The sequence below is a fragment of the Lagenorhynchus albirostris genome, chromosome 7 (genome assembly GCF_949774975.1).
Source record: "Lagenorhynchus albirostris chromosome 7, mLagAlb1.1, whole genome shotgun sequence".
NCBI classification, from domain to species: domain Eukaryota; kingdom Metazoa; phylum Chordata; class Mammalia; order Artiodactyla; family Delphinidae; genus Lagenorhynchus; species Lagenorhynchus albirostris.
Window position 1 is genome coordinate 75,833,370 of NC_083101.1, and position 24,110 is coordinate 75,857,479.

Consider the following 24,110-nt stretch of genomic DNA (forward strand, 5'->3'; position numbering starts at 1 on the left):
ATTAGGTTTGATGTTAGCTGTAGGTTTTTTCTTTTTTTATATAGATGTCCTTTATTAGATTGAGCAAGCTCTCTTCTCTTCCTAGTTAACTAAGAATTTTTATCATAAATGAGTTATTGAATTTTGAAAAATGCTTTTCTGCATCTATTCGGGTGGTCTTGTTATTATTCTTTTAGTATGGTAAATAATATTGATGTTTTTGAATGTTACACCAACTTTCAACTTTTGGGATAAACCCCATTTATATAAAGTGTGTATGTGTGTATATATAGATATATCTATATCTATATCTATATATACACATTTTATTGGGTTTGTTTTGCTAGTATTTGGTAAATTTTCTGTTTCATGAGAATTTTTTCTCTGGTTTTTAGATCTCTTGTGATGTATTTGTGTAGCGTTACTATGGGTAATAGAGATCTCATAAAATCAGTTGGAAAATATTTCCTTGGCTTCTATTTTTTAAAGGGTTGGTGTAGGATTGTTGTTTCTTTCTAAAATATTTGATAGAAATTACCAGTGAAACCAACAGAGCCTCGAGTTTTCTCTGTGGGCATGTTTTGACAGGTTAAGTCAATTTCCTCTGCGTATATTGAAATATTTAGATAATCTATTTTGTGTGTGTCAGTTTCGGTAATTTGTTTAAGGAATTTGTCTGTTTCATCTAAGCTATCAGATTTGCCTGAAGCCATAAAGTTCCCTTATTATTCTTTTAATGTCTGTAAGCTCTCTAGGTCATCTCTTTCATTCCTGATATTGCTAAGCTGTGAATTTCTTTTTTCTCGATAAGTTTAGCTAGAATTTTGTCAATTTTATTGAACTTTTCAAATACAAACTTTTACTTATATTTTCTCATTAATTTCTGTTTTATGCTTATTATTTCTGTCCCTCTATTTACTTTGGGTTCAGTTTGCTTTCTCTTTTTTTTTTTAAACTTCCTAGGATAGAACCTTAGATCACTAATTTTGCACCTTTTTTCTTTAAGCTTTTAAAAGTATAAATATCCCTTCAGGATATTTATACAGGACTGCCATAGCTGCACTTCACAAATTTTAATATAATTTTAAAAGATTATCATTCAGTCAAAAAGTTTTTCAAATTTACTTTGTTGTTTCCGTCGTTGACCTATGGATGGTTTAGTTTTGAGTTAAGTTTATTTCCAAGTATTTAGGTCTTTTCTAGATTCTTATTGTTTTTTATTTCTAATTTAATTCTGTTGTGGTCAGAGAACAAACTGCAAAATGACAACCTTCTAAAATCTACTGAGATTGTTTTATGGACCACCATACGATCAATCTTAATTACTATTCCATGTGTACTTAAAATGAATATGTACTTGCTGTTTTGGGGTGTTGTGGTCTGCAAAAGTCATGAAGATTAATATGGTTGCTTGTGTTAATAAGGATCGGGAACTTTTTCTAAGTAATTCTATCAGTGACAGAGGTGCGTGTTAAAATCTCCAGATATGTATGTGAATTTGTCTATACCTCCCTAAGTTACGTAGGTTCTTGTGTCACATATTTTGAAGTTCTGATATTAAGCAGATGTTCAGCTTCTGATTTATTGAATTTTTTTTTATCATCAGAAAGAGTCTGTCTTTGTCTCTGGTAATACTTCTTGTCTTTAAGTCGCTTTGAATGATTAATATAGCCACTCTAGCTTTTCAAGCTTAATGTTTTCGTGGTATATATTTTTCCATTCTTTTATTTTCAACATATTTGTGTCTTTGTAGTTAAGAGCATCTCTTGTAGGCAGCATGTGGTTACATCTAGCTTTTTAATGTCTGATGATATCTGCAATTTCTGCATTTTGTTAGACTGCTTAGCCCGTTTAAATAGAATATAATTACTATTATGGTTGCATTTAAGCATGCCATTTTGCTAATCTCTTGAATTCTTTTGCTCCTCTCATTCTCCTGTCTTCTGTTTTAAACAGTTAGATTTTAGTATGCGTTTCAGTTCTTCTTTCTGTATTTATTTACATTACTTTTATTTGTTGCTGTATGGATTAGAGTATACCTCTCTAACTTACCCCAATTTACTTACACTTTTTAAAGAATTGCTTCAGGTAAAATATATAGTAGCCTTGCAACAGTATATTCTCGTTTATAGCCTCCCCCCACCATCCTTAGTGGAGGGAGGTATAGTGAGTTCTAGACAAAGAGAACAGTGTGTGCAGAGACATGGGAACAACGGAGAACACTCTGTGACTGGGGAATTAAAGTATGTAGTTCAGAATGGTTGGAGCAAAAACACAAGAGAAATGGAGAGGAAAAGAGGCTGAGTGGTAATTAGGGGAATGATTTACAAGGGGCTTGTAAAGTGGGATAAGCTGTTTGCACTTTATCCTGAGGGCAATGGCAAGCCATTAAAGTGGTTTATGCTAAAGAGTGATATGAACAGATTTACATTTGGGGAAGATTAATCTGACTGCAGCATGAAAAATAGACTTGCAGGAGGGGAAACCTTGAAGCTGGAAATTCAGGAAGCTGTTGCATTAATTCAAGCCAGAACAAAGTGGTCTCGAGCAGGTCATAGGAGTAGGCTTTAGTAAATGGACAGATCCGAGAGGTGTTTTGAGACAGAGTAGAAATGCTTTCTTTATGGATTGACTGTGAGGTGGAGGAGAAGAGGCAAAGATGATGTCTAGCCCTCTGTCCACCGGATGGGACCTGGTGTCATTCACTGAGATGGCGAGCTTAACAGTAACAGGATGAGGAATTCCTAGTTCCTACAAATGTGTCCATCACTGGGCCAAGATGTGTGGGCAGATAAATGATTTTCTACTTCTTGAAAATAATATTTTTCAAATATTTGGGTATTTCTTTGGTAAGGCAGGGAAAATGTACTGTCTATTACAGATTTTACGTTCAAGATAAAAGTTTTATTACACACTCTGTACTTGTCAGTTTATTTTGACGTATGGTAAAGAATGAGTTATTTTTTATAAATTCCACTGCAGAGTGTAGTCTTTTCTGGCAGAGTCTGTCCAATCTACATATCACCAGTTAGAGAAGGAGATAACTGACATCCTAGCTGATTTATTTCAGTGATGTTTTAGGGAAAGATTATTTTATTGCTTGGATCCCTTAATCGGGCTCTACGTCCAACATGGAAATGACAGTATCTAATTCAATCATGGCTGCAACTTAGCCAGAAAGGAGTTCAACTAAAGGTGGATAGAAGCAAGTATCTTGTTCCTTAAAAAACTGGTACTTTTGGTTCCAAAGTGAAGGACCATCACAAAGAAGGATGGATAAGGGCTCAGCAAGCAGGCAGCAGAAGAGCTCTCTTCTGGTCTGGACAGCTCCCCCATTCTACTTCCGTCTTTCAGCTAAGCAGAAGTAGATAATATGGGGCCATATCTCATCACAGTTCTTTGATGTGGTTTGGAAACTGTGTAGGAAGGTTGTGCTTTATTATTCTCATCACAATATTTCTCAGTTTTAGTCTAGAAGGGCAAACTGCTGACTCCATTTAGCTTCCACTGTCAGCGGAAGTCTTGTAATCAAAGCTTTCTCTTAACGTCTGACTGTGACGACGGTTTGACAAGATGAACTTCATTTCATTAAGAATAAAGCTGGAAACTAAAATCCACAGGAAGCCGACTAGGGCCTTTCTATTAATTCTGATCAAAGGGACTCTTAGGCGCAATGATGAGTACCTTTTTCAACCTAGTGTGCGAAGTTGGATATTTTCGTACTTCAACTTTTTGTGTGCTGAGTGTATTTTACAACTCATTCTATTAAAGTATGAAACAAACAAAAAACAACCATAAAGGACTTAAGGAAGCAATGGAAAAATAAAAACAATATTTGGACGCAAATACGTGGCTCAAACTGAGTTTGACATTTGTTAGACGTGGGACGTGGGTAAGCTGATACTATCTGTGATTCTCTTTATCTTCTACGTTAATTTGTGGTAATAAAGCAGGATAAATGTGAGGATTAAAGATGGTGTGTGTAAGGTGACTAGTACATAAAGAGCTGCCATTATTGCAAATTTTTAATGGGATAATGGTTTGGTTTGTCAGAAGGCATTGCAAAGAAGACACGGATTTCCTCTGAGGACAGATTTGGAAGATACTGGAGAAGGAAATCCTCAAAAGGATGATACCGTGATAAAGAGAAGAGGAGAGTTTCAAACAGCCATCATTTAAAAAAACAAAAACAAATATAAGAAAGAAAAGAAAGAGGTGATGGTGGTTGTATGTTGTTGAAAAAGAAAGCTTAGAAGAGAAACAGCTGCTTTGATGATTGATAAGGTAATGATAAATTTCTTAGCCTGGGAATTCTATGATTAATTTAGTTTTCTGACTGGAAACTGAACAAGGGCACAAAACAATAAATGGATAGCACAGAAATCTCTTTAAACCTTCACACTACCAAATGATAGATTCATTTGTTTATTTATTTCCAGTAAAGCTATTTCCCAAATGGAGAGATGTGGGTGACGAGGGAGGTAAGGTGGGGAAGAAAAGAAAGTAGAGGATTTAATGAAAAAAGTGTCCAAAATATGTCTGAGATGGTAACTTCCAGGTTTCTAAAACCACAAATTCATAAATACTGGTCTGTGCCCAAATCAGATACTGAAGAGTTGTGAAAGTTGTATAAGACATTTGAAAACCAAGAGAAATCAATCTTACTTTAAGTCTTTAGTGTACGTCACCAGGGTTACCTAAGTTCTTCGAAGGACCTGAGTGAACTTGAGATTGAACCCCAAAGTCCCCGACCTGGCAGGAAACATTGGACTTGAACTGTTTTTCTGCAAAATAAAAATTATCCTTCTATGTGATCCCTAATTAACCTCCAAAGTACTGTATTTTTACCTTTTTCTCTCAACTTATTTTTGATAGGGAGGAAAGGGAAGCTTTCAATATCAAGACTCTTCTTTAACATTCAAGGGGGAAATGGAAACAGCCAACATGAAAGCCAGGTTTGGAAGGCATCTGATGTCTTATATTTTTAAAACAAAACTCACAAGTGGAATGATAAAATTACTCAGTGGCTCTTGCAGGTAGGTAAACAGCTGTCCACCATTGTAGATACCTCTCAATCATATGCAGATGACCAATTCTGTACACAGCTAAAGATAGCATTTTGATCTTGAGTTACTTGGATAGAGACTGTTAGATGCTTGCAATTATCATTTGATTTACAGTCCATATAGTTGTGAGATTCTATCTGTACGAAAATTAGCTGTTAATGTGATTTAAGGCAATGAAATTTATGTGAAATGATCATACAACTAGTAAACTGAACAAGCAGGACTCATGGATGTCATCACATAGCATCTTAAATTTTACCCTCTGTTTTCCCTTTATGGTTAATTCAGAAGGGGTAAGGAGATCAGGAAAGTTCTTATTTAACTAGAACCGTCACAGATAACTTAATGTTCTCTGGGACTTGTAGATTTTAAAGCTGATCCCTTTTATGTGGCAATTTCTAGGGGCTCCTTGGGAGCCACAATAAAGGGATATCTCATTCGTAGTTCCCTTGACCTGGATGAGTCAGTCTCCATTCTGGTTTGTTGAGTAGTCATCCCACAGTCCCCAGGAATATTCACCTCCAGCTAATGTTTGCTGAGGTCCCATTATCCTCCCAGATGGCATTATAGTAGAGGACCTAAGACACTGTCCTTACTGGCTTTCTCATGCATGTTGCCCTCATTTGGTATGGGGAAAACTCATTTGCCCAGAAAAAACCGCCACCAATGTAGAAAAATCCCAGTACAGCAGCAACTTCCTTTACTGTGCCACAGAGAGGCTATCTAGCTTAACAATTGTTCTTTAGATTTCCCAGGAAGAAGTCAGACTGAAGTCATGGTGTGTTCTTAACTACAGTGGAAGACTCTGAAGGATTCCACAAAGCCTGTTGAAGCACTTTCCTCCTGACTTGAGGAGAAGGCGGAAGCACCCTTCTTGCCTGTGAGTAATTTACCTAAGATTATATAGCCCTAGTCAGTAATGGAGCCAGTATTTCTGTGCAATTTTTACTTCAAAGGCAGAGTTCTTGCAATTTACCCTGTACTACTTCCATCCTTTCTCATACATTTGCACTAAATACAATTCATCTCAAATAGATGATAGCAACTATAACTATTAAATTTTTTTTTAATAGTAATGCTTTTTTTAAAAAAAGAACAGAGAAAAACAAAATTCCCTCATCTTCCCTCTCAGCTAAACTTTGGTATCTTTTTTCATGGTTCTGAAACAGCTTTCCACTGGACTATATCTACTTCAAAACATGAGTTCATTTTGCATTCAAGTGACTAGTAAACAATTAGTAAAGCTTGTCCAGAGTCATTAATTGTTTCTGTTTAATCTTTCCTGAAAGTGGAGCGCCCTCTGTTCTTGTGTTTATTTTGATCTCTTTGAAATGCAAATCATTTGCTCTTCTGCTATAGTTCTGAGTCTCCTTTTGGCCTACATAGAAATATTTGGACATACAGAATATGCCTGTTCTACTTAAATCTTTTACAGATGAAAGTGGTTTTTGTCTAGCTTTGAGATGTGTCTCTTTGAAATTAATATTATTAAATATATTGTAGTTGGCTTCTGATGGCTTCACTAATATATTATGTAGTGCTCCAAATCTGTAAGGCGGTATAAGGTAATGGCTAAGAACATAGGTATGCAACAATAAAAATGTGTTTAAATCTTAGCCCTTTCTTAGTCTCAGTTTTCTTACCTCTAAAATGGGAGTAATTGTAACTAACCTACTGGGTTATTGTGAGAATAAAACATGAGAGTGTATATGAAGTCGGATCTCTATACATGTTAACTATTATCATTATTATTTAGAGAAAGGAAATATTACAAATGATATCTCCTAGACATCTAAAATCTCCATTGAAGGGAGTACTTACAACCTTTCCTGATTAAATAGTCACTTTCAGGGAAAGGCGATCTGGAAGCACTGGATTTGTTTATTAAGGTAGATATTAATGTCTATTAAGTATCTCATATTACAAATGAGAAAACTGAGGTAACCATCTTTGCCAGATAAGAGAGTTGCATCTAATATTTCCATTTATGTGCCTATTCTGTTAAGAATACTGTCATACTAATAATGACTTAGTATAACTAAGGCTAATTAGTACAACTAGGTATAACTAAGTATACTAAGTATAACTAAGGCTAATTAGTACAACTAGGTATAACTAAATCATTATTAGATTGCTGGGTGATAGGAATTTTATCATTTTTCTAGCTACTTTGTAGATGAGAAAATGAAGGCAAATGAAGGGAAAGCTATAAAGCAAAAAAGCTAAGCAAGAACATGTAATTTTTATATCTCAAGACACTTCTAATAGATTTTTGCCTCTAACTTTAGTAGATACTTGACTTTATTTTAGCAACTGATGGCTGCCAAATGATTGCTTGAATTTCCTCCAGAAAAGAGTGGGAAACTACCCAAAAAGAAAGTATATTCAATTCAACTCAATAAACACATTATAAGTACCTCGTATGTTCAAGGCAGAGAGCTGGGGACGTAGAGTTAATACAATTCTTGTTCTCAAATAGTTAATAGTCTAGTAGGGAAACTGTCCAGTAAACAAATTAATGATTCAGTTTTCCCAAATTAGAATCAAATTACAACTTTAAACAAAGATGCATTTTACTACATTATTTAATGTTAAAATATTACATAAAACAATGTCCAGTCATGGAGAAATAATTACATTATCTGTAATTCATCTCCTTAAATGATTATGCAGGAATTAAAATCATGGTTATAAGAGATATTTAATAACTTGGAAAATTTTTACATGTAAAAATGTTAAGTAAAAAAAGTAGGATATAAATTTGTATCTATACTATGAATATAATTATAGGAAAATAGCCTTATGCATCAAACAAAAGATTGAAAAGAAATACACCAAAATGTTAAGTGTCAGAATAAATACCCATTACTTGTAGCAACTATCTATCTATCAATTGTGGGATTTTTTTGTTTATTTGTTTTTGTTTAAAAAATGTTTTCAACGTGCATTACATTCCTTTGAAAAAATGAACAGAACATAAAAATATAATGAAAGCCTTTTGAAATTCAATCACAGCAAGCCTCTGTTCTAGTGGATAACTGAGACATAGACATGAACTGCTATAGCGTTTACTTAATCGGCCACATCATTATCAAGTTAGGAAAGAAGGCAGGTCCCCTTTTCGGTTACTCTTTCTATTTTCCCTGTCAATGTTATAGTGCTCTATAACTAACTACCTTATGATTTCCCACCATATAGTATGTATGTACATATCGTATCTTCTCTACTAGAATCTATGCTCCTTGAGTTGGCATCCAAGTACCTTAATGGAATAGCAGCTCTCAACCACGGTGCCTCCAAAGCACAAATCTAGGGTAAGTCAGTGGAAAAGGACTCAAGTCATAGATGCTAGAAAGGGAACTGCACATATAAGCCTCAGCCTATATGATCTGTGCAGTAGCTCTTTTCATACATGAAGGTGCCTATTTGTGTCCTGAAGGAAAAAGGGTGAGGACAGTGTTCTTGTGCTCAACACAGTATCTTGCCCAAAGCACGGTAACCCTTTACGAATAGGTACTAAGAACAGGAGCACAATGTTTCCAGATGCCAGTCCTTTGTTACCATGGCATGATTTTTGTTAAATCAGTGTGCACTATTATTTAAATCAACTCATTTTTAAAACCTAAATACCCTAAAAGTAAAAATTTACCATACGATTTTAAATGGAAAACCAGGATGGAAAGTAGTAAATGGGAAATAATTTTAAAAACATAAACAATGGAAACAAAATAATATTACGTTCTAGCTAAAATTTCTTATCTTCCAAGGCTCTGAGCCAGAGACCGGATCTCCATTTGGGACAATGGCCAGGGTTGGAGAGGTCTTTACACCGAGTCTTCCTTGTAATCAGAAGATTGACAGTAAACTCAAAAGGGAATAACTTTATCTTCATTAATTCAGGGTTACTCAACATTTTGTACCTGCTAAAATCAGAGGATCGCATTGGAATGCATCCCACACTTTGGGAAATAGGCAACAAGCTTTTCACTTCCGATATTTCAGTTAGAATTGTGTAGGAGGAATGAGATTGAAAGGATGATTTCAGAGTCAGATACCTGACAAATGCTGGAATAGGGACATGCACTCAAGCCCTCTGCCTACACTCTCAACATTCTCTAACTCGCGTCTCCTTCCTCTAATACCCTCTCCTCTCCATGCAGCCCTGGGCATCTCCTTTCATCTTATTGCTTGGCATCAGTTGCTGCTGATAGAGTATTCATGAATATTCCGTCCTTCAACTGAGTTATTTCTAATGAGGGATCAGAGAAATCACATCTCAATTTCTTGTTTCTTTCTTTCCATGGAAAATATATACACAAGGCTGAGAACTTTAATTTATATATACATATATACATGTGTGTGTTTTAGATTGAGTTGGTATCTGTGTGTCTCCCTGGAGATTACACATTCATATTATTTATGTTTAAGACACACTATATATACATCATGGATACGTGTGTGTATCTATCCATCTATCTATAGATATATACACATATTAAGGAGGCTTACATATGTTTGCCAGTTCATATTTTGGTAAACATTTCTGGAATCATAGGGAATCACATCTTAAATATTATGGTTACCTTTATGTAATATACATGCTAATTATCTTCATTTGGATAAACTGTGTAGAAAGAAAACCAATAAATGGCTCGGCAAACTGAGATTTTTTATGACTAAAAATGACGGTGAAAAACAGATAAGGTATGAAAGAGCTCAGAGAGTATAAAACAGCATACCTAAGGAAATAATTCTACAAATTCTAAATTTGTTTCATGGAAAGCAATGTCATTCGAGGTTTTAAGTCAGCCAATTCAGGGGTATAATTCATAAGTTATGTTTATGTGAACCTTTGGTTGACTACTTAAAACCAGGTGAAATCTTAACTTGGTTTTCAGATAAGACCACTGTGATTTAAACTAGGCCAGTTAGTACCTAATAATGTGGGTCCAGAGAAAAGGCAATCTTAACAATTTATAGGCCTTAAGTATCTCCCCGTATTCTATTTCAAAATGATGACAATTAAAATATTTATTAGATGCTTAGTTTATATGCATTATATTATTTAGTCGTCAAAATAACCTCCCTCTGAGATAAGAACTGTTCTTGTTACCATTTTCTATAGACAAGAAAACTGAGTCTCTAGGTTAAATTTACTCATCCAAGGTGGTGCAGCAAAGAAGTGGTACAAGTGATATTTAAACTAAGGTCTCTGTGGTTCTAAAGCCCTAGTGACACTGGTAAAAACAACCCTGGGTGGTAGGTGGTATTATTCCTAGTCTCTTGATAGAATATGCAATTGAGCCTTAGGGAGAGCTGAGCAGCCAGGTCAAGGCCATTCTTGTAGCAAGTGGCAGGGCGAGGATTCTAACCCAGCTCTGTCATTGACTCCAAAGTCTAGCTGGGCTTTCTCTGCCCATCTCTGCAAAAATGTAGGTCTGCCATAGCAGAGAAACAAAGAACTGCTATTTTTCAACATATTTTATGAATTACATAAGCAGCATTTGTTATATAATTGGTCTTAGCTTTACTAAGGCCTCAGGTTCTCAGCATGGCAAAACCCAAGGATGGGGGGAGGTACACCTGTGTCCACTCTGGTGATTTAGGTTTTATACAGGTAGAGTGACCATAGAGGATACCATCCAAACTGGGACACTCCTGTGCAGGGGTGGGTGCACCATTCATAATATTCTGGGCAACAGGTAAAAAAAACGTGAACTGTCCCAGTCAAAGGAGGCTTTTGGCCACTATCCCGGGAGCATGTAGATTTCCCTCCTGATGATGACAGGCTGGGGTTTCCCTTGGTTCAGGGATGCTGACCTCAAAACTGAGTTCTTTCAACATCAATATGACGAAAACTATATTTTTTGATCTTAATCGATTAATCTAGTTTTAGGAAAAAATTGTCTAAGATTAAGTAAATGGTCTGGGGTTAGAACTGAGCAAATTCTCCTGACTTTTGAGGGCTACGTTATCTTTACAGCCAGGGGACTGGAACAGTAAGAAGCTACCCTAAGTAAACAACATTGATTTTTGTGTTCTGTTTTTGCCCTGGGAAGAGCGATGCTTTTGACTTCTATTAAACCTGAGGAAATACTGCCTTTGACTCTCAATCCTTCTTCTGAACTCCAGTGTGAGAAATTTGTACAGTGGACTGTGCTATTTTCTATCAAAAATGTTATAATGGGAAGCCAAGTTCAAAGACTTGGAATTGGCAACCAGCTATCAAGAAACCAGGCATAATGGTATGCTATGGAAACAGACACATCATGAAAATAGCTGACATGGAAAGGGAACGGGAAATTTTGGACAGTCTTACCTGACTCCAATGCCCGATCTTGCAACTGGGGAGAAGTATGTTAACCATGGCACGTAAACTCAGGGAGTCTCAGTTACATAATGTCAAGGAGAGTATCTCTACCTTTCAACTACTGGTTGAGATTTTTAAATAAATTAAGTACATAGAGTAGTTGGCAGATAGGAAGCCCTTACCAAATCTTGGTTCTCTCCCCTTTTTACTTAAAGTGGCAAAGTCATACTCCAAGTTCTATATAACAAGCCTGTTTAACTGTATTTTTCACATCAATCATATAAAGGCACAAGCTCTCTTTCTTTTCTCATCCCTTCTTTATCTTTCTTTAGTCCTGCCTCCCTCCATTTTTCCTTCTTTCTTTCTTTTTCTCATTCCATCTTCCTCCTTTCTTCCGACTCTCCCTTACCTCTTTCCCATCTTATTTAAACAAAGACTTAAGGTGGCCAAAGTATTATAAAATGTGACCTCCTGCACACAAAAAGTAATTTGATGGAATTAGAAATTTGACCTTTCAAGAATTAATCAGTATCAAAATAATTAAGCATTTAATTAATCATATGTCAAGTTTGTTTATAAGACCTTTTGGGAAGGATTTCAAAGACCACATCTCTTATGAAGCTAACGCTTAAAGAATGTGCAAACTGAGGACATTTTTCCTCTGGAGAATAAAATTCTCTGTAGCAAACAGACACATGAATATTAACTTTAGATAAAATGCTCTTCAAATTTAGTTTGAGTCCTTAAAGACAAATAAAAAATATTAGACTATGTACATATTTAAGTCCTTTACTATCCTTAGATGGAAATGTCTATGTTAGTGTTCATGTTTGTTTTTATTCTTTTCTTTGACACTCTCGCCATGGGACTTCAGTAATGGGTCCTGGAATGGAACCAAAGTCACAGAAGGATTTATAAAAGGGGAATGAAGGTACGTAGGTAAAAGAAAGAGAAGGAAGTTGAGTAATCAAACTCCTTTGTCTTGGTTTAGGAGACGGTGAGGGCATCTGAGGATTTATTATATGAATATAATTTTCCAGTATTTTTTAGCATCAGCAGCTGGGTTCTGGTAATTGAACTCTGATTACTGCATAAAGAAGTGAAAAATAGATGTTAATTAGATAAAGTTGTCTGAAGAGAATAGCAATGTTTAGGAAACCTGGGACACGAGAAAGGCTTTCTTCAAGTTTGTTTAACAAGGGAATGTTTCCCCTCTTCATCCTAATCCTCCTTTCTCTATCTTCTCAAAAATCCTCCTCAGAGTCCTCTAACAACCTGTCCTGAACAAGTCAATGCTCCACTGTGCAGAGTCTGGGATAACACTGACCTGTCCAGTGATGGAAACCTTGGGATTTGAATGTGGCTCACCACCACCACCAATCTATAATCTCTTCACCAGCGAGGCCAATTTAAAGAATAAAAGGCCTTACTGTCTTTCATCCAAGTAGAAATTTTGGGGTATTCCAGATGAGAGAGCTGACTTTGTATTTTCTGGACCAGTGAGAATGAAGGGCCCAGGCTGCTATGTTGGGGATGCAGGAGAGAGGCTGCTCTGAGCTGCTGTCTTCTGTGACAACACCATCTGGGTCCCTTTATAGTCTTTCTGGGATTGAGGTCAACAGCTCCAATTGAAAACCTTTCATTTCTCTGCACTCTTTTATTAGGAGTCAACACAGGTCTCTAGAGAAAGCTTTTGGGTGGGTTTTGAGTGCTGGGGAACGTGTGTAGTTTTGTAGAAGGATAGGAATGCATGGAAACATAAGGCAGAGTCAGCTTCCTATTAAGTCACCAAAGGCCTATGGGTACTATTTATTGGGATAATGGGGAAGTCCTTGACAAACCTGCAACACCATCCACACGAGGCCAGTCACCATGACTGCGTTCCTTGCCACATAGTAATGCATGCTTTTATTCAGAACACTAAAAGTTCCCAGAGTAAAAGCACTATTCTTCCTATTTACTGAATGTCATTTTTGACCATTGATAGTTGGGTTTCACAGACAGGGAGTAGGTAATTAAAATATCATTAAATGCATTTGATTTACTCAAAAGTTGAAACTGCAGCCATCATTAAGGTGAGTGAAGAGAAAATTTATCACTTTAGGGGTTAAAAAGAGTCACTAGGAGAAATATATGAATACTATTCTCAGCCTAATTGGGGAATTCCAAGCCTATTTAATGCTAGAAAATCCCCAAATGCTACTTGTTTTTTGAAAATATTTGCTGTAAGACTGAAAGATGGGAGATTTAGAAACACTGTGATAACTTATCAAATCTGCCCCAGACACACTCCACATGCTTCATTTTGTTGCCAGAGAAGTTATTAAAAATCTAGACTTCTGATACGCATTCTAGGACTATAAGAGTAAGGACCTGGGGACACTTTTTCTTCCTCATGGGTTTAGCTTTGGGGACTCTGACTACAGAAGTAGTTATTTAGATAATAGCAAAGGGATAAGAGATCAATTCTGTGTGACTAATCCACATTTTTGGTTACTGGCAAGAATTCAGTGATTAGAGTTAAGAAGTCAATACTGTGATTAGCTCTCTGCTTAATGAGCCAGTCTTAGTAACGTACTATTTAAAATATCTTTCTTTTTAAAAGTGCCCTTTAAGGAAAATGTGTGTGTTTGGTTCAGGACACCTGACCTACTGGAATAGTGGTGTGCTGGTAAATGTTTAACAGCCAGTTTTCCAAAAGAAAAAAGTACCCTGTTTTCTAGCCATTACTGATTTCTATGGTGTAAATACTCCCACTAAAGCCCATATCTACCTGACATGATATCAGCATATTTATATCAGCATATTGATAATTTTTTGTGAAAAATTATCAATTGACTCTTGCAAAACTGGTACAATTTGGATTGACCACACATAAGTAACTGAAACCTACCACTTTGAATTAAATAACTTCATATATGTTAACTAGGGCAGTATTTTATATATCATATATAATTTTGTATATAAACTTTATGTGATCAAATGTGCTAACAAATTCCCTGTATTTAAAAAAATTGTTATTGACCAGAGGGTGGAGACACAAGATGGCAGAGTAGAAGGACTTGAGCTCACATCCTCTCACGAAAACACCAAGTTGTGACCAAAGTCACAACTAACTGCTGAACAACCATCAACAAAAAAAGACTAGAACCTACCAAAAAAGATATTCTACATCCAAAGACAAAGAAGAAGCCATAATGAGATGGTAGGAGGGGCGCTTTCATGAGAAAATCAAATCCCAAACCCACCACGTGGGTGACCCACAAACTGGAAAACAACTATATCACCGAAGTTCTCCCACAGGAGTGAGAGTTCTGAGCCCCATGTCAGGCTCCCCAGCCTGGGGGGTCTGGCATAGGGAAGAGGAACTCCCAGAGCATTTAGCTTTGAAGGCAAGTGGGGCTTGAGTGCAGGAACTCCACAGGACTGGGGGAAGCAGAAACTCCACTCATAGAGGGTGCACACAAGTTTCATATGCACTGGGCCTCAGGGCAAAGCAGTGACTCCATAGGAGCCTAGGCCAGACCCACCTGTGGGTCTTGGAGGGTCTCCTGGGAAGGCAGGGGATGGCTGTGGCTCACTGGACACTGGTGGCAGAGGCCCCAGGGAATATTAATCATTGTGAGCTCTCCCAGAGGTCTCCATTTTGGCACCGAGACCTGGCCCTACCCAACAGCCTGTGGGCTCCAGTGTTGGGACGCTTCAGGGAAAACAACCAACAGGGTGGGAACACAGCCTCACCCAGCAGCAGACAGGCTACCTAAAGTTGTCCCGAGCCCACAGCCGCCTCTAAACACACCACTTGACATGGCTCTGCCCACTAGAGGGATAACACCCAGCTCCACCCACCAGGGGGTAGGCACCAGTCATTCCCACTAGGAAGCTTGCACAAGCCCCTGGACCAACCTTACCAATCAGGGAGCAGACACCAGAAACAAGAGGAACTACTGTTCTGCGCCTGCAGAATGGAAACCACAAACACAGAAAGTTAGACAAAATGAGATGGCAGAGAAATGCGTTCTAGATGAAGGAACAAGATGAAATCCCAGAAGAACAACTAAGTGAAGTGGAGATAGGCAATCTACCTGAAAAAGAATTCAGAGTAAAGGTAAAAAAGATGATCCAAGATCTCAGAAAAAGGATGGAGGCATGGACTGAGAAGCTACAGAAATGTTTAACAATGAGCTAGAAGGTTTACAGAACAAACAAAAGGAGATGAACAATACAATAAATGAAATGAAAAATACACTAGAAGGAATCAATAGCAGAGTAAATGAGGCAGAAGAACGGATAAGTGACCTGGAAGACAGAATGGTGGAAATCACTGCCATGGAACAGAATAGACAAAAAAGAATGAAAAGAAATGAGGACAGTCTCAGAGACCTCTGGGACAACATTAAACACAACATTCACATTATAGGGGTCCCAGAAGGAGAAGAGAGAGAGAAAGGACCTGAGTAAATACTGGAAGGGATAGTAGCCAAAAACTTTCCTAACATGGGAAAGGAAACACTCAAGTCCAGGAAGCACAGAGATTCCCATACAGGATAAAAACCAAGGAAGAACATGCCAAGACACCTATTAATCAAATGGACAACAATTAAAGAGAAAATATTAAAACAACAGGGAAAAGCAACAAATAACATACTAAGGAAATCCCCGTAAGGTTATCAGCTGATTTTTCAGCAGAAACTCTGCAGGCCAGAAGGGAGTGGCAGGATATTTTTTAAGTGATGAAAGGGAAAAACCTACAACCAAGATTACTCTACCCAGCAAGACTCCCATTCAGACTCGATGGAGAAATCAAAAGCTTTACAGACAGGCAAAAACTAAGAAAATTCAGCACCACCAAACCAGCTTTACAACAAATGCTAAAGGAACTTCTCTAGTTGGAAAAGAAAAGGCCACAACTAGAAACAAAATTACAAATAGGAGAGCTCAGTGGTAAAGGCAAACATACAGTAAAGGTAGGAAATCATCCACACCACAAATATGATATCAAAACTAGCAATTGTGAGAAGAAGAGAGCACAAATGCAGGGTATTGGAAATGCAGTTGAAATTAAGAGACCAGCAACTTAAAACTATATATATAAAACTATATATCTATATATATAGCTATATATATATAGATGTGGTTACCTCATGGTAACCACAAGCTGAAAATCTACAATAGATATACACACAAAAACGAAAAAGCAGTCAAAACACAACACTAAAGATAGTCATCAAATCACAAAATAAATGAAAGGAAACAAAAGCACGATGATGCAAAACCTATGGGCTGCAGCAAAAGCAGTTCTAAGAGGGAAGTTTATAGCAATACACTTTTACCTCAGGGAATAAGAAAAACCTCAAATAAACAACCTAATCCTACACCTAAAGCAACTAGAGAAAAGAGAACAACCAAACCCAAAGCTAGTAGAAGGAAAGAAATCATAAACATCAGAGCAGAAATAAATGAAATAGAGACAAAGAAAACAATAGAAAAGATCAATGAAAGTAGAAACTGGTTCCATGAAAGCAGAAACTGGTTCCTTGAAAAGATAAACAAAATTGATAAAACTTTAGCAAAACTCATCAAGAAAAAAAAGGGAGAGTACTCAAATCAATAAAATTAGAAATGAAAAGGAGAAGTTACAATGGACACCACAGAAATACAAAGGATCATATGAGACCACTACAAGCAGCTATACACCAACAAAATGGACACCCTAGAAGAAAGAGACAAATTCTTAGAAAGGTGCAATCTTCCAAGACTGAACCAGGAAGAAATAGAAAACATGAACAGACCAATCATGACTACTGAAATTGCAATGCTGATTAAAAAACCTTCCAAGAAACAAAAGTCCAGGACCAGATGGCTTCACAGGTGAATTCTATCAAAAATTTAGAGAAGAGTTAACACCTATCCTTCTGAAACTATTCCAAAAAATTGCAGAGGAAGGAACACCCCCCAAACTCTTTCTATGAGGCCACCATCATCACCCTGATACCAAAACCAGACAAACAGTATGGAGGTTCCTTAAAAAACTAAAAATAGAACTACCATACGACCCAGCAATCCCACTACTGGGCATATACCCTGAGAAAACCATAATTCAAAAAGAGTCATGTGCCAAAATGTTCATGGCAGCTCTATTTACAATAGCCAGGACATGGAAGCAACCTAAGTGTCCATCAACAGATGAATGGATAAAGAAGATGTGGCACATAGATACAATGGAATATTACTCAGCCATAAAAAGAAATGAAGTTATTTGTAGTGAGGTGGATGGACCTAGAGTCTCTCATACAGAGTGAAGTAAGTCAGAAAGAGAAAAACAAATACCATATGCTAACACATATATATGGAATCTAAGGGGAAAAAAAAGTCATGAAGAACCTAGGGGTAAGACAGGTATAAAGACACATGCCTACCAGAGCACGGACTTGAGGATATGGGGAGGGGGAAGGGTAAGCTGTGACAAAGTGAGAGAGTGGCTTGGACATATATACACTACCAAACATAAAATAGATAGCTAGTGGGAAGTAGCCGCGTAGCACAGGGAGATCAGCTAGGTGGTTTGTGACCACCTACAGGGGTGGGATAGAGAGGGTGGGAGGGAGGGAGACGCAAGAGGGAAGAGATGTGGGAACATATGTATATGTATAACTGATTCACTTTGTTATAAAGCAGAAACTAACACACCATTGTAAAGCAATTATACTCCAATAAAGATGTTAAAAAAATATTAAAAATAAAGGCCATATATGACAAACCCTTAGCTAACATCATTCTCAACAGTGGAAAGCAGAAAGCATTTCCTCTAAGATCAGGAATGAAACAAGGATGTCCACTCTTGCCACTTTTATTCAACATAGTTTTGGAAGTTGTAGCCATGGCAGTCAGAGAAGAAAAAGAAGTAAAAGGAATCCAAGTTGGAAAAGAAGTAGAACTATCACTGTTTGCAGATGACATGATACTATACATAGAAAGCCTCCAACATCCTACCAGAAAACTACTAGAGCTCATAAATGAATTTGATAAAGTTGCAGGATACAAAATTAATACTCAGAAATCTCTTGCATTCCTATAAACTAACAACAAAAGATCAGAAAAAGAAATTAAGGAAACAATCCCATTTACCATTGTATCAAAAACAATAAAATACCTAGGAACAAACCTACCTAAGGAGGCAAAAGAAATAGAAGGTGACACAAACAGATGGAAAGATGTACCATATTCTTGGATTGGAAGAATCAATACTGTCAAAATGACTATACTACCCAAAGCAATCTACAGATTCAATGCAATCCCTATCAAATTACCAATGGCATTTTTCACAGAACTAGAACAAAAAATTTTACAATTTGTATGGAAACACAAAGACCCCGAATAGCCAAAGCAATTCTGAGAAAGAAAAATGGTGCTGGAGGAATCAGGCTTCCTGACTTCAGACTATACTACAAAGTTACAGTCATCAGAACAGTATGGTACTGTCACAAAAACAGAAAGATAGATCAATGGAACAGGATAGAAAGCCCAGAAGTAAACCCATGCACCTATGGTCAATTAATCTCTGACAAGAGAGGCAAGTATAGACAATGGAGAAAAGAGTGTCTCTTCAATAAGTGGTGCTGGGAAAACTGGACAGCTACATGTAAAAGAATGACATTAGAACATTCTCTAACACCATACACAAAAATAAATTCAAACTGAATTAAAGACCTAAATGTAGGTTTGAATACTATTGATATAAAACTCTTAGAGGAAAACATAGGCAGAACACTGACAAAAATCGCAGCAATATCTTTTTGGATCCATCTCTTAGAGTAATGAAAATAAAAACAAAAATAAACAAATGCCATGTAATTAAACTTAAAAGCTTTTGCACAGCAAAGGAAACCATAAGCGAAATAAAACGATAACCCATAGAATGGGAGAAAACATTTGCAAACAATGCGACTGACAAGGGATTAACCTTCAAAATACAAAAACAGCTCATGGAACTCAATATCTAAAAAGCAAACAACCCAATCCAAAAATGGGCAGAAGATCTACACAGACATTTCTCCCAAGAAGATGTACAAGGTGACCAAAAATCACATGAAACGATGCTCGATATCGCTAATTATCAGAGAAATGCAAATCAAAACTGCAATGAGGTATCACCTCACAGTGGTCAGAATGGACATCCTCAAAAAGTCTACAAACAATAAATGCTGGAGAGAGTGTGGAGAAAAGGGAACTCTCCTTCACTGTTGGTGGAAATGTAAATTGGTACAACCACTATGGCGACCAGTGTGAAGGTTCCTTAAAAAACTAAACATAGAACTACCATATGACCTAGCAATCCCACTCCTGGGCATATATCCAGAGAAATTCATAATTCGAAAAGATACATGCACCCCAGTTGTTCATTGCAGCAGTATTTATAATAGCCAAGACGTGGAAGCAATCTAAATGTCCATCAACAGAGGAATGGATAAAGAAGATGTGGTACATATACACAATGGAATATTACTCAGCCATAAAAAAGAATGAAATAATGCCATTTGCAGCAACATGGATGGACCTAGAGATGATCATACTAAGTGAAGTAAGTCAGACAGAGAAAGACCAATATCATATGATATCACTTATATGTGGAATCTAAAAAAATGATACAAATGAACTTATTTACGGAACATAAACAGACTCACAGGCTTTGAAAACAAACTTACGGTTACCAAAGGAGAAAGCTTGGGGGGAGGGATAAATTAGGAGTTTGGGATTAACATATACACACTACTATATATAAAATAGATAATCAACAAGGACCTACTGTATAGCACAGGGACCTCTACTCAATATTCTGTAGTAACCTACATGCGAAAAGAATCTGAAAAAGGATGAATGCATGTATATGTATAACTGAATCACTTTGCTGTATGCCTGAAACTAACACAACATTGTAAATCATCTATACTCTAATATAAAATAAAAATTAAATTAAAAATATTGTTATTGAGTACAAAATCCTGGTGTGCCTCCTTTTACAAAACTGCTTCTGAAGAGCTGCAAGTGAATTGAAAAATTCTCAAATTCATTACAAGAAAAACTAATATAATTTTATGTGCATTTCTTAAAATGAAAATTTCTTCTGTTTAAAATATACATATTTAATTTTTCTTTTGTGTTACTACATTTTCACATTTGGGAGCTATGTAGTAAAGTGAGAGACACTCTTCATCACATGTGGTGCTGATGACTTGAGAGCAAGTGTCTATTAGGCCTCATCTTGAGGACTGGAAGGCAGTACAGACTAATGGTTAGGCCTGTGGGTTCTTGAGTCAGACTAGTTCTACCACCTGCCACCTGAATGAATGAAGTTGGGAAGTTACTTAACTTTTCTGCTTCAATTTTCCTTCTGTAAAATAGGATAATAACAGTATTTACCTCATAGTATTGTCACAGGCTTCAACAAGTTTAACATATGTCAAGTGCTTAGAACAGTGCCTGCAACCTATAAGGACCACATACTGCTGTTTTTATGGCCCCTCGTGATGTATTTGGGGAAGGCAGTTGACTTAAGCTAAGAGTACAGTACTTAATAAATATTGCCTTAGATGAGTTGTCTCAAGGTAGTGGGCCCAGCAGTCTGTGTTTTAACAAGCCCTACAGGTAAATCTGATGCACACTGAAATTTGAGAACCACTGTTTGAGATTACCACGAGGAATTCCTGAGTTCCAGAAGAGTTAGCTTTCTTTCCAGAGGATCTGACTGATCATTTGAAGATTAGCTGTACCAGAATCACCTGTAGAGCTTGTTTAAAATGATCCACGTTTGTATAAAATATGAGAAAATACTTAAAGATGTCTTGACTGTATGTGAATAAAACAGCTCTGGAAGAATACAAAGATAATATTGGTTACTTCCACGGAAGGGAACTGGGTAGATGAGAGGCAGAGGTGGGAAAGAAAATGTTTATTATATCTACTCTTGTCCCTTTTGCATTCTGAATGATACACAATTTAAAATTTGTACTATAAATATTATAAATTAAATTTTATATATGTATATATATAATATAGATCTGGGGGTTCTATCCCAAGCATACTAAATTGGAATCTACGATAGCACCTGCCAAATCAGAATGCTTGTGGTAGATTTCTAGAATATCTATGTAGTTGCCTTGGTTAACATGATGGCATATAGGCAGATACCTATCCATTGCTAATTTCCATAGTGTAAATACTCCCACCATGACCAATTTTTAGCTGTGCTAGTGGTTTGATGTTGCTCAATTGCTCTCTTCATTCGGCCAACAGAAAAAAAAGGAGACATATCCATATGTGGACAGATGAAAGGCATAGTTATGGCTTGTATCACTTGGAAAGCCTTTATATATGACGAGATATTATTGGGACTATGAGGTAGGAGCCTTGGCTTCTATCTGATCCTGACACTAACTGGGTAAGACCCTTAACTTTTCCATCTCTCAGTTTCCTTATCTATCAAATGGGGACATTAATAACTGTCTTACTTACATCACTGGGTCAAGTGGGATTAGATCCAACACAACTTCTAGGATGCAAAGTTAATGAAAAAGGTAATTAAAATTGGCTTTGATAAATCGATTGCACATTTAGGGCATTTTAGTTAACACTTTGAATTTAGTTGGGACAGAAATCTCTTACACGCCAAATGGGACGTGAGTTTCTAAATAATTTTAAAATTGTAAAAAAATATGTTTAAAAATCTCTTTCTCCCAATAAGAAAATGCAGGGGAGATTAGTTGCCTGTCTTTAATCCCATTCAGGTTGTACAAAGTATGTGGATTTAACAGTATCTCTAATACTGTGAAAGAGTTTATAATTCCAATAGAACTGGACACATTCGATTAAAATTGATCCACAATGTCCTTGCCAAAAGAAAAGCACTGACTTTAACTGAATTATTACTAATTAGCTTTCCACACAGGCTGTAAAAGTGCCACATGTGAACCTGCCCAAACATAAGACGGAAGTAAATGAAACGATGGCTCCGGCAGTGAAACAGAACAATGCGGGAAGGGGCTTTCCTTCCTGGCACATGGCCTGCCTCACTATCCTTTTGTTACAGCAGATGAAGCTGGTGCCTGAGTTCGAATGTCACGTGGAGAGCTGCTTGGCCTCCCCACAGAGGGACCTGTCCTCAACGTCTCTGCCTGAAGTCAGCTTTCTGGGAAGGATCATGGACCATTCTTACAAGACAGACTTCTCCAGTTTTGAACCAGAGTCCCTCTTTGCAATAGTACTGTTACATCATGACTTAAACTACCTCTTTCTGCTTAGGCACATCCAGAGTTTATATTTCCATAGAATAATTTTTGAGGCCAAATTACCTGAATTCAGAAAACCTCTGAATAATGAAATAGCTATAATTTCTATGCCAGACACTGTGCTGGCTTCTCTGTGTATCATCTCATGTACTCCTCACAACTGTATGAAGGAGGTACTTCTGTCATCTGTTTGCTGGATGACACGATTGATTCTCAGAGCCCTTAGGAAATGGACTTGATGTCACATGCTCATAGTAGGTCTGGCTCTGTCATCTCTGCTTTTATCCACTGCACTGTACGGCCCCCTCTTTCTAAAATAAAGACTATTCAAACATTTTACCTTCATTTTTTCAAAGGATTTAAGTTGTAGGAAGGAGATCCATTAAGTTGTATGAAGGTGCAAATCTAAATGTTGTACCCTTTCTACAGTTCCCAAGAGAGCAGATGCTGGGCCACGAGTCAGCCTAGCTGGAAAAGAATTCTCTGTGTGACAGGAATACACTATGAGCTGGACCACTCCCATGATATTTTGCAGAACCTTCTGTATATTTTTTGATCTGAGTTTGGTTTCGAGCACAGAAATCTCTGTGAGAAATCCCATGAGAAGATTCCACTAAGGCAACGACAAAGACTCGTGTTCCAATCGACTTTTTATGTAAATGGAAAACAAAAATGAATTGGAAGCACACACCTGAAAATTCATAAGAGGCTCTCTCTCAGTAATTATGCAATATTCATGGAAATAGACTCTAGGCATCATGCTAAAAGTAGGACTTTGTCTCCATTTTTTCTCTTTCAAAAAAGCAGACGACCAGAAGGGAGAAATGGTGCTCACAACCACACTATAGGCACGAAGACGGGAGGTGGCATTTCACAGTCACTCCTAACGGTCAATATCTGAGAATTAAACCTCCCAGACAACCGGGGAAGCTTTGCCTGATGGGAATATTCATGCCCCTCTGGGTGACTAATTCGTTACTTCAGGAGACAGAGAACTCGAAGGGCAACCGACAATTTTACTGTGGCTTACCCTTATGTCCCCAAAAGAAAAATATGTTTTGCTTTTGCACTTCCCCAGGTTACCATGACTCCCCAGCTACTAGTATAAATAGAAATAAACTATTCAGAAGCATCTATTACAAATGATAATATTCTAGGGAGAGCTCTTGATGACATATCCTCAGGAGACAAATTTTATTAAAAATAAAAAAGTGTGGGTATGTTAAACAGAAGCTCTATCACAGTATACTTTTAAAATATTTATTTAAAATATTACTACTATGTTAGTGAAATATTTAAAGTGATTATCTGAACTGCTCCCCAATCACATGGAAGCCTAAACATGTCACCAGCCAATACAACGGTCTCACATTGGCACCATGCTTTCCAGAAAACAATTCATGCCAAAGAGTGACCGCAACTGTTTTTAACAGGAAAGAAATACATCTCAAGTAAGTGCTGAGACCAGGC

General features: G+C 37.0%; 1 long non-coding RNA gene across 1 annotated transcript; it reads left to right on the top strand.

The window, feature by feature from the left end:
* Positions 1–5,806: 5,806 nt before the first annotated feature.
* Positions 5,807–22,927, top strand: LOC132522951 (uncharacterized). The gene is made up of 3 exons (XR_009541387.1): positions 5,807–5,925; positions 21,649–21,793; positions 22,442–22,927. It is a non-coding gene; the product is annotated as an uncharacterized LOC132522951 (long non-coding RNA).
* Positions 22,928–24,110: the final 1,183 nt, after the last annotated feature.